This window comes from Aquarana catesbeiana, linkage group LG02, assembly GCF_042186555.1.
Source record: "Aquarana catesbeiana isolate 2022-GZ linkage group LG02, ASM4218655v1, whole genome shotgun sequence".
Taxonomy (NCBI): Eukaryota; Metazoa; Chordata; class Amphibia; order Anura; family Ranidae; genus Aquarana; species Aquarana catesbeiana.
In genome coordinates this window covers 784,468,601-784,481,445 of record NC_133325.1, presented here as the reverse complement: position 1 = coordinate 784,481,445, position 12,845 = coordinate 784,468,601, and positions in this window count along the sequence as shown.

Below are 12,845 nucleotides of genomic sequence, written 5' to 3'. Positions count from 1 at the left end.
ATAATAATATTTCTTTATACGTAATGTGACGGTGGCTTTGTTTGGCGTGTTATAACAATGATTCCTGGTGTGCCATTCAACTGCATTGAATTCTCAAAAAAATATAATTTCATTCATCTTTTTTTTCACCACAGTGGGTTGCGATACAGAGTAGTACGTCATAACATGCTACGCTGAAAAAAAACCTGCAGTGCAATGGTGTGAACTGTATTCATAGGACTCAAAGCAAATACACTATATTACCAAAAGTATTGGGACGCCTGCCTTTACACGCACATGAACTTTAATGGCATCATTGTTCGGACATTCCGACAACAAAATCCTAGGATTTTTTCCGACGGATGTTGGCTCAAACTTGTTTTGCCTACACACGGTCGCACAAAGTTGTTGGAATTTCCGATCGCCAACAACGCGGTGACGTACACCACGTACGACGAGACTAGAAAAGGCCGGGTTCAGAACCAAGCGCGGCACCGTTTGGGCTCCTTTTGCTAATCTCGTGTTAGTAAAAGTTTGGTGAGAGACGATTCGCGCTTTTTCAGACTCGTGGCTTTCAGATCGTTTTCTGCCGTTCACTTTGTGCTTGTGGGTTTGTATCTGCTCTTCAGTGCGTGCAGTCAGTTCGTATCGGAGTTTTCTGTGCGATCTTGCCCGCTCGTTGCTGTTTTTCAGGTCGCTCTTCACAGGCCTTGCTGTTCTTCAGTGCGTTCTGTTACTTCGTTCTGAGCAGCCGACCGTTTTCTAGCCATGTTTCGTATGCGTACTCCTCGTAGAGTTCGTGCTGTGCGGGGGCTTGGTGTTGGGGTCCTGACCTTGACACAAGTACAGTCCATGAACAGGGTGGGGAGGTGTTTATGGACCAAGAATTGGTTGCTTCAGCGTGACCAGTTCTGTCATATGCCTTTGCTCCGTGAGATCCGTGAGAATAATCCTGATGATTTCAGGAACTTTCTCAGGATGACGGACCCCGTGTTTCACCGTCTGTTGGCTTCGCTGACCCCCTATATCAGCAGGCAGGATACCTGCATGAGGCAAGCCATCACTCCGGAGCAGAGGTTGGTCGCTACCTTGCGGTATTTGGCCACAGGGAGAAGTCTGCAGGACTTAAAGTTCTCGACAGGCATCTCCCCCCAGGCTCTGGGGATCATTATCCCAGAGACCTGTTTTGCCATCATCCAGGTCCTGCAGAAGGAGTATATGAAGGTAAGATTTTTATCCTTTTATATCACATTTTATTGTATTGAATGTTTGATAATATATTGTATTTCTTTCCTCATTCCCTATTACCATGATTGTAATATGCTGTGAATGTCCCCTTTGTCCTCATGCATGCTGGATTTTTATGTAATTATTATTTTAGGTCCTTCATACATATTTGCCCTTCAATAACCTCTCCAGCATGGTGTCTCCTGCCCTATATTCACCTCATGTAGTCACTTAACAATGTATTTTATCAGCTGATCCCAATTCTCTATCCTCAATCATCTATCTGCTGACTTTGCCAAACCCATACACACTATACCCACCTCTTTACTGGTCAGATTTATGGATGAATTCCCCAAAGCATGTAGTGCAAGGGCCTGCCTGTATACTTTCCAATGGTACTGTTTAAAGTTTTGTTATTCTATTATTATCTTGATAGGTAATAGCAGAATGTCCAAATGTCCTCAAATGTGTACTGTGTGTATTTATATCTTTGTATTATGACACTTCTTACCTGTCCAGTGGGCTGCCAATAGTGTAACTAAGGAGGGTCTGTTACAAGTAATACCCATTATTTAGGCATTCATCTCTCAATGAAGTGAAGAGGGTTACCTGTCCAAGAGTTCCCCCCCCTATAATGTTAGAAATGGCCCATGAGAGGGGGGAGGGGGAATATGATAGGTGTACCTTATACTTTGGCCTTGTTAAATTCCCCTTAGTAAATGCTATCTGGAGGTTGCCCCATAATGTTTGTGTCTAATCTGCTTGCCATGTATCTTTGAAAAAATATTAATGTTTATTGTTTTTTCCTCAACAGTTTCCTTCAACGCCACAGGAATGGCAGACTGTGGCCTCCCACTTTGCCCAGCGGTGGGACTTTCCTAACTGCAGAGGGGCAATTGATGGGAAACACGTCCACATCGTCCCACCACCCAACTCGGGGTCGTACTATTATAATTACAAAGGGTTTAATAGTATAGTGATGTTGGCGGTGGTGTCGGCTAATTACGAGTTCTTGTATGTGGACGTGGGGAAGAATGGCCGGATGTCCGATGGTGGAGTGATCGCCCAGACGGAGTTCTACAGGCGTCTCCAGAATGGCAGCTTGGACTTGCCACCTCCAGAGGACAATGTTGAAGGTCTCCCATTTGTGTTCGTTGCTGATGAAGCATTTGCGCTGGGGGACCACCTGATGCGGCCATTCCCGATGAGGACCCTCACCCCGGAACAGAGGGTTTTTAATTACCGGCTGGCCAGAGCCCGAAGAGTGGTGGAGAACACATTTGGAATCCTGGCCAGCCAGTTCCGATTATTTCTGACACCCATCCATATGGCGGAGTATAAACTGAACCATATAATACTTGCCTGCTGTGTTCTCCATAATTTTTTAAGAAAACATTCAGCCAACTATGCTGGCTCAGTTGGGCCTGAGGCCGGAATCCCTAATCCATCAACACTGACGGCGCTTGAAAGTGGCCGTCCTGGCTTGCCCTCCCAGAATGCCCGTGATGTCCGGTTACGCTACCTGGAATTCTTTGTGGGTAGGGGGGCTATCAATATGCCAGACAATCTGTGACACCTTTTTCAAATAAAAAACAACCAAAAGAAATTCTTTGTGGACATTTACTGCTTGTGTTTGTTTTAGCTGACCCTGACAGAAATGTGTTGAGTGCAGAAAATGTCGTGATTGGGTAACCTTATAAAAAACTGTGTTGGCTGGTACTTCCTAAATGCAAAAACACATTTCACTACAAGTGCACTTGCAACTGCACTGAACCTGCACTTGTAGTGCAAAGTGTATTTGCCCTTAGGAAATAACCCCCATTTTTGCCTAAAACAGCAATTACATCACCCCAAAAGTGTTGTAGTGTTGAGACAATAATCCACACATTCTTGAGTAAGGCACTTTTTTATACCTGCACAATCACATGTGCATTTCCCAAAGGTTTTTAAAACAAACCAACATGTTTGTTGTATAACAATGTTTGCAGTAGCATTATCAAAAATCGAAATATCCATTTCAGATAAAACAGGCCTGTGTAAAACCAACAAGAAAGCCAAAAAACTTGAACTTACAAAGTTCACATATGGTAAAACCAGAAGGCTATATCAGACATCAGTATTTAGGAACTGGGTTTGATATAGCGTTCAGATGGGGGGAAATCACCCCTGGAAAAGCCAAATTTGGAAGATGCACACCAATTTACGAATGTCAACATGTGCTATCTGCCATCAGGGGGGATCAAGGGACGTGTTTTGGGGGAGCAAGCCCTTCCTCAATGCGACTTTATAATTGAGGAAGGGGTTGCACCCCCAAAACGCGGCCATTGATCTCCCGTGATGGCAGATAGCACATGTTGGCACACTGTGTGCATCCTCCAAATTTGGCTTTTCTAAACATTGTAAAAATTTTCGTAAGATAAAACAGGTGATTTTGTGGGGTTTAAATTCGCCCCAAAACATCAATGATGTTATTATTTTTTTTAATAACATCACTGATTTGTTGCTGGATGTTTTGCAATTGGAGATTACACTCCATGATCTCCCCGATCAGTATCTGGGCACTTTCAGATGTAAAGCGTTCTGGATCACGATCACCTAAAAAGAGATAAAGAACAAAAAAAAAGGTCTCAAAAATCTGCCAACATCCATCTCTTTTACCTGAGCCTGTGGTCGCAGACACTCACCTGTTGTGGTGCCAATCTCCACCACATCTTCTTCTTCCTCCTGCTCTTCTTCTTGTGTTGGTATTTCCCCTTCTTCCAGAGGGGGGGGTCTCTGGTCTCCTGGGATGAGGGGTGTCCTCCGAGTCTTTTCTCCCCTATGTAAAACAAAAATGGTATACTTAGCACACAGATATTTGATGGCAGAACTAGAAATAGGAAACATTGCTTGGAAGTGGGGTACAATTGTCTATTTTAGCCGAGTTCCAAGATGTATATTTTTTAGTGTCCTTTGTCAAGCTGCAATACTTTACCTGTTTGGTAGAAGCTTCACAGATGTAACCTCCCTATAGTATACACTGGAGCACCTGTGTGCCCCCCCTAATAAAAATGGTGTTCTGGGGTCCCACACTAGTGCTCCAGTGTCCAGATGTGAAAACAGCTGCTCAGTGTCCTCTCCTTACACACAATCTAGTTTGCATTTCATTCTAGTAACAAACCCATCTACACAAACAAATATTTGGCATCCAAGTAGGCCCCCAAAAATGTGTGAAAATGCATATGGCCTAAACAATGGTGTTCTAGAGGCCGAAAGAAAAATGTTTGATACGAACGAATAATGGGCCCATGAACATTAAAGTTGACCTTTTTAAACGTTACAATTAATAAAAGCATATGGAGCAGAACGAACGGAATAAAGACAGAAAGAATAGGAACACAGCACAACTACTTACTTTTTTGCAGCACTCTCCGGATCTTTCGGTACTGCTCTGGCTCTCTCAACTTCAGGTCCGACCACCGTTTCCTGAGCTGATCTTTCGATCTTCGTACCCCGAAATTCCTCTCAAGACTCCTGACCACTTTCGCCATGATCTTGGCCTTTCGGATATTGGGGTTGGGGTAAGGCCCATATTTTCCATCATAGTCGGACTTCTTCATGATGTCGACCATCTCCAACATCTCCCCAAATGACATATTTGTGGCCTTAAAACGTCTCCTTCTGGATCGGGACGTGCCTGGATCCGGGCTTTCCTCCTCCTCGTTGCTATAATTAGCACGCACCTGCTGTAACTCCGCCATGTGCTCTTCACCCACTGCGCCGAACGAAAAGGGGCGGGGAATACACTAGAAAGAACGTCAGGGGCGGGCGGAGTTACACGCATGCGCAGTGTGTATAAAGCGTAACACGCGTGCGTATTACGTACGATCTGTGAGCGGAGGAAGGAGCATTGGACGCACCGATCGTAAGAACGAAGGTAAGAGCCAAACTTGTGCCTATACTGCTTCTAGATTGAGGCCTATATTGTAACAAGATTAGGAGAGTTTTGTCTGACATTAGGCTTTGTCTTGTGTTGTGTCTTGCAGTGAACATGGATATCTTAATGAAAGATAATGACTTCATGTCAGTATTCATAGATATGCTAAGTGAGCTGCCCTGTCTGTGGGAGATTACTCACCCCCATTTCAAGAACCAAACAAAGAGGAAGGCAGCACTGGAGCAATTGTGTGAAATTGTGAAGCAGGTGATCCCCACGACAGACATCACCTATTTAAAGATATTAATTGGTGGCCTGAGGAGTACATATCTAAGGGAGCGCAAGAAAGTCCTGGATTCACAGAGATCCGGAGCAGCAGATGACATCTATGTCCCCAGGATGTTGTACTACGACAGGCTGCACTTTCTGGCAGGCCAGACTGAACCCAGGCCATCCCTCTCCAGTCTTCCTTCCACGCTTCCTTCCCCCCCGGCTGAGGCTTCTGACGCCCAACCTGGGCCTTCCAGGCCATATGTGAAGGAGCCCAGATTGAGCCAGGTATAGCATTCCTCTAAATATTTCTGCTTGTCCAATCAATGATGTTAACTAGATGTTAGTTGGGAGTAGTAATTTAGGATTGTGATTGATGAAGCAAAAACTAAAACCATGTCCCTTTTTCATACACAGGGAAGTCTCAGCCAGGAGGTGGCCGGGCCGAGCCGGCTGGCTGATCTGCAGGTCCCTCCACCCCCCCTGAAAAGAGAAAGTGGCAGTAGGACGAGTACCCTAGAGGAGGCGGCTATAGCATTCTTTTGGAGGGCTACAGAGGTCCTGGGAGCACCCCACACCATGAAGGAGAACATTGCTGCCTTCATAGCATATAAAATGCAGAGGATGGAGGAGGGCCAAAAAGCCATGTGTGAGGCCCTCATATCAGAGGCTCTGGAGAAAGGTATGAGGGGCCAAATTACACCTCACACACATCTTTGGGATGGTCCTCCTCCTCCTCCTGCAGGTCCTCCTCCTCCTCCTCCCTCTCCTCCAGGTCCTCCCAGTCCTCCTCCAGGTCCTCCCAGTCCTCCTCCTCCTCCTCCAGGTCCTACTCCTCCTCCTGCCACATCTCCAACTGCACAGCCACAGCCCGGAAGGAAGCGTGGAAGGAAGACCAGACAGTGATTGCCCTGGATCCAGTCTGGTCGGCCAAAAGATGCAGCCTTTTGTGGTACCACAGCCTGGGGACACTGATGTCATCTGCTGCTATCCGTATCTCTGCGAATCCCGGACCAGACTGCCCTCCCTTAGATATGGACTCCTCAGGCCACCAATTTTGATGTTGAAGAATTGATGTCTGCCGTGGGGGTCCCAGGCTTCACTAATTTCTCATGTTGATCCAGTGTTGCCTTCCTCTTTGTTTGGTTCTGATCCCTTAATAAAGGATTTTTGTTTTGAATTATACTCTCCTATGTGTTTTACTTCAAAAATGACAGTTTGTTTGTGAGGATTCAGGTACATTTCAAATATACAATGTGAAATGAACAAGGGACACCAACACCAAACAACCTCCTGGAGATTAAATAATAAAAGATATCAATGGTGTTGGGGTAACTTGACACACAAAACACACACAAAAATATTCGGGAGTAAAAATAAAAATAACATTGAACAAAGATCAGCCTTGGAAAAAATCCAAACATTAAAGAAAAAAAAAAGGCTTAAAATCCAAAATAAAAAAAAATTAAAAAATATAAAACTGTCAGATGTGACAACTAATAACAATATATTCAGGGAATCCCACTAAAAAAACACAAATAAAAGTTTGTGAGAAGTGTGTGTGAATATGAGCAGCAAAACGACTTAATTCTTGTCACATTATAAAGAAGAAGAGAGTGCGCTGTATTAAACCATTTTTAACATTGCAGCGTGACGAAAATGCTGTATCCATTGCGAACGCTAAGTTTACCAGAACGAGCTGTCCCGTGTCGGAATTTCTTCTGAGCATGCGTGGCACTTTGTGCGTCGGAACAGGCCACACACGGTCGGAATTGACGCGATCGGATTTTGTTGTCGGAAAATTTTATCTCTTGCTCTCCAACTTTGTGTGTCGGAAAATCCGATGGAAAATGTCTGATGGAGCCCACACACGGTCGGAATTTCCGACAACACGCTCCGATCGGACAATCCGACCGTGTGTACGGGGCAATAGTCCGTAGGGTTCAATATTGAGTTGGTCCGCCCTTTGCAGCTATAACAGCTTCATCTCTTCTGGGAAGGCTGTCCACAAGGTTTAGGAGTGTTCCAGAAGCGCATTTGTGATGTGAACGAGAAGGCCTGGTTCGGAGTCTCCACCTTAATTCATCTCATAGGTGTTCTATTGGGTTGTGCAGGCCAATCAAGTTCCTCCAACCCAAATTCGCTCATCCATGTCTTTATGGACCTTGCTTTGTACACTGGTGCTCAGTCATGTTGGAACAGGAAGGGGCCATCCCCAAACTGTTCCCACAAAGTTGGGAGCATGAAATTGTCCAAAATGTCTTGGTATGCTGACACCTTAAGAGTTCCCTTCACTGGAACTAAGAGGCCAAGCCCAACCCCTGAAGAACAACCCCACACCATAATTACCCCCTCCACCAAATGATTTGGACCAGTGCACAAAGCAAGGTCCATAAAGATATGGATGAGCGAGTTTGGGGTGGAGGAACTTGACTGGCCTACACAGAGTCCTGACCTCAACCCGATAGAACACCTTTGGGATGAATTAGAGCGGAGACTTTCGAGCCAGGCCTTCTTGTCCAACATCAGTGCCTGACCTCACAAATGCACTTCTGGAAGCACCCCCACACCTTCCCATTTGTGCAACATTCCATAAAGTGTATAGGAGAACAAAAAAGGACAATTAGCCCTCTCAGCTGGATACATCGCCATTACAGAGCATTAACTATATGAAAGTAGTAAGGATTCCTTGGCCAGGGCTAGGAACTCTAGTCCATATAAGAGAAAAAGACATTGAGGCTATTACAATGGCATCAAAGAAATGACTCAATCAAGGGAGTGAGTAGCTGAAAACCACAAAAAAAAAAGCTTTATTTTAAAGCACTCTGAATACTGACTGAGCATCAGAGGATCAGCAGAGCTGGGGGACCAGAGCAGGAGAAACTAGCAGATGTCACATGTGGTGAGCAGCATGGGATCAATATAGCAGGAGCTGAGCAGGGACTGGAAAGAGAAGGGATTGAGTGGTAGAGAATCAGCAGAGCTGGGGGACCAGGGTGGGAGGAACTAGCAGATACCACATGTGGTGTGCAGAATGGGAGCATTATAAAGAGGGGTGAGTGAGAACTGGGGAGAGAGGAGGATCAGCAAGCCATAGGATCAATAGAGCTAGGGGTTACCACTGAGTGGGGCATCAGCGGAGCTGGGGGTTACTACTGAGTGTAGGATCAGCAGAGTTGGGGGTTACTACTGAGTGGGGGATTAGCAGAGTTGGGTATTACTAATAAGCGATCTTTTAAAAAATAAAAATATTCAATCTAAGGAGAAGGAGGGAGGAGGAGGCAGGACAAATGGAGATTAGTTTTAGGGTGAAGGTCTACTTCATTAACAGTGATTTCTCATGATTGCCAGCTCCATCTAGTGGCTCATAAAGCAGATTCTGATTGAGGTCACTCGAGAAAAGCATCACATTTTGAACACTAGATGGAGCCGGCGAGCATAGGAAATCATTATATTAAGTAAAATATGGTCATAATTTGTCAAGGATGGGCAAATGGTTGGCACATTTGTCCAGCATACTTTTTTTTTTATATATAGACCCTGTATAGTGTAATAAGTATTTATTACCTCTCCCAGATATCACAGTACTCCCTGACAATGACTTCATCTGCCTTTTCTAGGGCAGAGCCATCCACTGCCCTCAACAGTGCCCATTAGTGCTGCCTATCAGTGCCCTTCAGTGCTGCCAATCTGTGTGCACCAGTGCTGCCAATAAGTGCCCTTCAGTGCTGCCAATCAGTGCCCATCAGTGCTGCCAATCAGTACCCATCAGTGCTGCTAATCAATGTTCTTCAGTGCCGCCAATTAGTACCCTTCAGTGCCAATTAGTGCAGATGAGGCTGCCAATTTCTTGCCAATCTGTGTGCACCAGTGCTTCCAATCAGTGCCGCCAATCAGTGCCCATCAGTGCTGCTAATCAGTGCTGCCAATTAGTGCTCTTCGGTGCCGCCAATTAGTGCAGATGGGCTGCCAATTGCTTGCTAATCTGTGTGCACCAGTGCTGCCAATAAGTGCCCATCAGTGCTGCCAATAATTGCCCTTCAGTGCTGCCAATAATTGCCCTTCAGTGCTGCCAATCAGTGCCCATCAGTACTTCCAATCAGTGCCCATCAGTACTGCTAATCAGTGCCCATCAGTGCTGCCAATCAGTGCCCATCAGTACTGCCAATCAGTGCCCATCAGTACTGCTAATCAGTGCCCATCAGTACTGCCAATCAGTGCCCATCAGTACTGCTAATCAGTGCCCATCAGTGCTGCCAATCAGTGCCCATCAGTGCTGCTAATCAGTGCCCATCAGTGCCGCCAATTAGTGCCCATCAGTGCAGCCTCATCCGTGCACATTAGTGAAGGGGAAAAAATTACCTGTTTGCAAAATTTTATAATAGAAACTAAGAAAAATGTTTTCTTTTTCAAAATTTTTGGCCTTGTTTTTCATTTGTTAAGCAAAAAATTAAAAAAACCCAGTGGTGATAAAATACCACTAAAGGAAAGCATTATTTGTGTGAAAAAAAGTGATTAAAAATGTCATTTGGGTACAGTGTAGCATGACCGCTCAATTGTCATTCATAGTGTGACAGCTCTGAAACCTGAAATTTGGGGGGGGGGGGGGGGGGGGTGTAAGTGCCCGGTAGTTACTTGGATAAATAGGCTGTTTGGCGCCAATGCCGGGCATGCGCACTTTCCATTTTGTGTGCATTCCAATGCCTGCCATGTCTTGCAAGTGAGCCTTTGCTCAGAATTATGAGCATTCAATAGTCTTCTACTTCCAATACATACCGGCATTTTTTTGCGGTCTTATTGAAGAGTTAAACTGCCTGTGGATGAGGCCAAGTCAGCGGGTGTCTGGACAGACTGGGTCTAAAGTATAAAAGTATATCAGTGCTCGAGGCAGCAGTGGAAACAGAACACGAGCCGTTGATGTGGATGATGTGGAGCTCATAGAATGGAACATTTTGCAGACTTTCATACAAAAGGATTGTCTTTGCATTAGTCACACGGAGGATTGTGTGTGGTCGGGGTCTCAGTGGGTGACGGTCTCTCATTAAGCTATTCTTATCAAGCAGAATACATATTATAATAATATTACTTCTTCTCTTGCCGGATTGTTGCATTGCATTATGTTCACCCCGGAGGCTTGTGGGAAACTTTTTCTTTTAACCCCTTCAGAGCCGCACTATAGCCGAATGACGGCTACAGCGCAGACTTTGCCATCAATAGTCCTCCCCTTTGCACGCTCCCCTCGCACCCCCTGCAGGGCACATGTGGTGCGTCAATAAGACTCGGGTGATCACAGATCGGAGTAAGGGGTCGATCCCGGCCCTCTGTCCATGTGATCAGCTGTCAGCCAATGACAGCTGATTACGTGATGTAAACAGAAGATCAGTAATCTTTTTTTTTCTCCTCACGCTGAGAAAAAAAAGTCGATCACCGGCTTCTGTGCAAGGGAAGAAGAGGGAGATGCACAGCCATCTCATCTGTGCCCACCAGTGCCACCTGCCAGTGCCCACAGTTCCACAAATCAGTGCCCACCAATGCATAACAGCGCCAGCAATCAGTGCCACCTATCAATGCCCACCATTGGTGCCAATCAGTGCCTCATCAGTGCCACCTAGAAGTGATGCCTATCAGTGTCACCTACTAGTGCTGATCAGTGCCCACCACTGCCACCCATCAGTGCCCATCACTGCCACCTATCAGTGTCCATCAGTGCCAGCTATCTGAGCCACCTATTAGTGCCCTTCAGTGCCACCTATCAATGCCCTTCAGTGCCGCTATCAGTGCCACCCATCAGTGCCACCTCTCAGTGCCCACCAATGCCACCTAGCAGTGCCCACCAGTGCCACCTCATCAGTGCCCACCAGTGCCACCTATCAGTGCCCACCAGTGCCTCCTTTCAGTGCCCATCAGTGTCGCTTCTCAGTGCCCACCAATGCCACCTAGCAGTGCCCACCAGTGCCACCTCATCAGTGCCCACCAGTGCCCACCAGTGCCACCTATCAGTGTCCATCATGGCCAGCTATCAGTGCCACCTCTTAGTGCCCTTCAGTGCCACTTATCAATGCCCTTCAGTGCCGCCTATCAGTGCCACTCATCAGTGCACCTCTCAGTGCCCACCAATGCCACCTAGCAGTGCCCACTAGTGCCGCCTATCAGTGCCCACCAATGCCACATATCAGTGCCCACCAGTGCCGCCTATCAGTGCCCATCACTGCAGCCTATCAGTGCCCATCAGTGCAGCCTATTAGTGCCCATCAGTGCCACCTCATCAGTGCCCACCTCATGAGCGTACATCAATGAAGGAGAAAAATTACCTGTTTGCAAAATTTAATAACAAAATATTAAACAGTTTTGTATTTCTTTAAAAAAAATTTTTGGTCTTTTAAAATTTTTTTAACAAAAAATAAAAAACCCAGAGGGTGCAGTGTAGCATGACCGCGCAATTGTCATTCAAAGAGTGGCAGCTCTGAAAAGCTGAAAATTGGTCTGGGCAGGAGGGAGGTTTAGGTGTCTCGGTAAGCAAGTGGTTAATCTGAACGCGATGCCTCATTTTTCTGAACGTTCACCTATTTATACTGGAAGAAGAATTACCGGGAGAATTGACAGCTGCGGATTCATGAATCATTGTCTGACATGAGAAGCTCCGAGTGAGTCACTGTTTACTGACGGAAAAAGAAAAATCTATGGGAAAAAGAAAAATCTATGGCTTATGAAAGAAAGACAACTGCAGGCCGATAGAGAAAAAAAACACCAATTAATGTAATTATCTATTCATTACAAGACCAGTAAATGTGTTCTAAGGGAAGCTCATGTCATCGGCTTCTCGTCATCCGCCTGCCGTGCAGCAATCAGACACAGTGAGGGGCAGCACTTCAAGCCAATCAGCCTCTGCGGCAGTGCACATGTGCTGGCGGGGAACATGCTAGCAAGAGTGATGGCCTCATCGATGTCCTGCTGTGCCATCATTGTCCAATCAGCAGGCTGGGGTGGTGCTCTTGACCAGAGTGTGCTGGCTCAGCTGGGGTGCCTGCAGATCGGCGCCACAAATCTACAAAACATGTACAATGTGTGTGTAATTTTTTTCCCACAATTTCTATAGTTTTCTGGATAATTTGTACAAACAAAAAAAATTAGACATATGCACTGACAAAAAATTTATTTTGTTTTCATTCGTGTTTTTTTTTTTTTTTTTTGGGTCATTTGTTATGATGAAATTTCGAAAATCCGTAAATTCGAAAATCCGAATTTTCAAGTTTCAGAATTTCAGGATTTTCGGAAATTAGAAAATTCGGAAATTCAAAAACTCGGAAATTCGAAAATTCAGGAATTCAAATATTCAGAAATTCGAAAATTCAGAAATTAGAAAATTCAGTAAGTTGAAGATTCAGAAATGTGAAAATTCAGAAATTCTAAAATTCAGAAAATTCAGAAATTTGAAGATTGGGAAGTGAGAAAA